Below are 2996 nucleotides of genomic sequence, written 5' to 3' on the forward strand. Positions count from 1 at the left end.
GGAAACCATAACAACAAAAATGCAGTTTCACACAACCTCACCAACCAGATTAAACGGTGAAACCACAGACACTCACCGTTTGCCAGGAGGAGTTTAAACCACGGAGGATGATGAGGTTCAAGTGCTGCTACGAGTCCCAGAAAACAGAAGCTGATGCTTGAGGTGCAGCAGAGCAGAGTGGTGCTCTTCATCTCTGCCTCGTCCAGCATTTTCCACATGAGGACATCATCACAGTGTGCGATTGTTTATTTGGCTGCTTGGAGACCAACAACATGTTTGGGGCTCCACCAGAGACACAGACAGCCTTCTTAGTGCTGCTTCTGGGCAGTGTTGACAATAAAGTTTGTTCAGTCACCCTGTGTGTGTGTGTGTGTGTGTGTAAGTGTGTGTGTAAGTGTGTGTGGTCTCAGGTTTCACAGCTTTTAGTTAAATTACAGAGAGGATTATGTACGACACACACACACACACACACACACGAGAAGAACTAACTCAGCATAAATAAACACAGAACATCACCTTATATTTAACTGTTTTTTTTTCTTCAGGTAAAACAACAAAAATAAGGTTTTACACTGTAAATCTTAATAGTTTATATCTTAATAAATGAAGTTTAAATAACTTAATCCTCCAAAAAAGTGCAGTATTTTAAGTAGGCTATTGGTGATATAATTCCAGTTTGTTCCACTGACTCATTTTCTTTAAATTGACTTTATATCATTACAAAAATGTAAGCCCCAAAGCCCCAAAATTACTTTTTTTATAATTAATTAATAAAAATGAAATTGTTTTTTCATACGTAAACTGTTTTGACAGGTAATAATTAGCTTTAGTGGAAGAAAACAATCAGTTTAAGTGGTAACATTTGTATAAAGAAGATGAATTTAAGTTTATTTAGATCAATTTTGTTCACATATTTTAAATAAGTTTGGAGAAATGCTGCATATGAGTGTAACAAACTTTTTTAAGCACAATTAACTTAATTTACTTTACCAATAAATTAGTTGCTTGTATTCAACTCTAATATTTTTTTCATGCTTGAATTAAAAAAAGTTAATACATTTAAACTGTTTTGTGATGAAATCAGTTTCCTCTGTCTCTTCTACTATCAACTATCTTCAAGCCTCCAAGTGTTTTTATATCGTTCTCGGCTCTGATTGGTTGTTTTCGTTCCGGCTGGTGGATTCTTGCTAATGTCCATTAGGAGCACTAGAAGGAGTCAGAGGAAGCTGATTTTATCACAGATTATCTGTCTCATGTTCTACTGTCAGGATATAATGAAATATATATATATATGATAAATATATATTTTTATGAAAGTTACCTACTGCACCTTTAATATGTTATTATAGTTCATTTCAGTTTAGTTTTTATTAGTTTAAAATGTTTCGTTTTTGTTTAGTAATTATTAGTTTTAGTTGTTTTTATTATAATATAGGGGGTATTTGTCAGAATAGGTATCACAATACGAACACACTGACTCACAGTCTCAATAAATATATGCACCAATGCCTCCTTATCAGAGAAGTAACTAAGTACAAATACTTCATACAAATACTTCATGACTGTACCAGGTAGTTGTTTCAGGTATCTGTGCTTTATTTGAGTATTTATTTTTGACTTATTTTGAATTTCTACAAAAATATGTGTAAAAATTATACTTTCTACTTTGAGTAAAGAATGTGTGTACGTCTGCCACCTCTTCTCCTAAAACTACAGACATTTCCTGTACATGTTTATGTTATTTTAATATTTAGTTTTGTAAACAATAACGTTTCAGTCTAGTTTTTATTTTTTATTTCGGTTAACTAAAATGTTTTTTCACACCTAGTTTAAGCTCAGTTTTAATGAACTGTAATAAGGTTGCTTTGGAGTCACGGTTGATCTAAAACACCAAGCTACGTGGCTCATTGAGTGGTTGGTGTGTCTGCCAGCCAGATAATCTGTCAATGCAGATAACTGCAACTGTACACCCACTTCTTGGAATGGGCAGAGCAGCGTACTTTAATGTCCCGGAGGAGCTTATAGAGAGTGCTTATAGAGAGTGTAGTCAATAAATTATAAATACAAAAAAAGTACAGCAATGAAAAAAAAATAAAATAAACATTAAATATTTGTTGCTTGTTTTTTTTATTGATAGAGGGTTGTATAACAAAAAACAACAACAATAAATGTAAAGTTACATCATCGTTACTCGTTATCAAAACCATCAACAGAAAGTGGTGAAAAATGTGTGTATGTGTAGCAATATGTGTAGTCATATATGGGTGGCTTTTCCCTTTTATGTCTCACCATGTGTTGTTGTTGTTATTTTTTTATTGCTACTGCAGTAAATGCAATGTCCCCTCAGTATGGAAGCCCATTTCTACCAATGTTAGTCATAATAACGAGAAACTTTCTCAAAATAATGACTTAGCATCTCAAAATAATAAGAAAGTGTCTAAGTCAATATTTTGAGAAAGTCTCTCTTTATAATAACTTTTTTAAGAATATTTTTTTCCCCGGTTACTTTGGTGTAAATGGGGTTCCATACAAATAAAGACAAATAAAGGTCTTGAACTCGAACTTAATCACAAAAACATTATGAATCAGCCAAAGAAAAAAAAAGCATGAAATATTATGGCATTTATAAAAATATATTAATGGTAATTTAATAGATAAATGAAGGACATTTCAGTGGTAGAATTACGGAAGTGTATTGCATTCACTTGAAAAAAAAAAACAGTTTTTTCTGAGTAATTTATTCTTTGGTTTGTTTTTTTAAATATTTTTTTTCTGTTTTTCTTAGTAATTCTTTTCCTGTTTTACAGAGTAATTTTTTTCTGTTTTTCGAAGTAATTTTTTTTCTGAATTATCGAGATACTTTGAACTCCTGCGAGAATCTCCAACCTGCAAGTGACACCCATGGACCTATGGTAACTCCTGCCCGCACATACATGCCCCATCTTCAACTATCTACCATACCGGGTCAAAGTAAAACCTGATTGAACTAAACAAGC

This window comes from Morone saxatilis, unplaced genomic scaffold (assembly GCF_004916995.1).
Source record: "Morone saxatilis isolate NCDOM2014 unplaced genomic scaffold, NCSU_SB_2.0 Contig10, whole genome shotgun sequence".
Classification (NCBI taxonomy): domain Eukaryota; kingdom Metazoa; phylum Chordata; class Actinopteri; family Moronidae; genus Morone; species Morone saxatilis.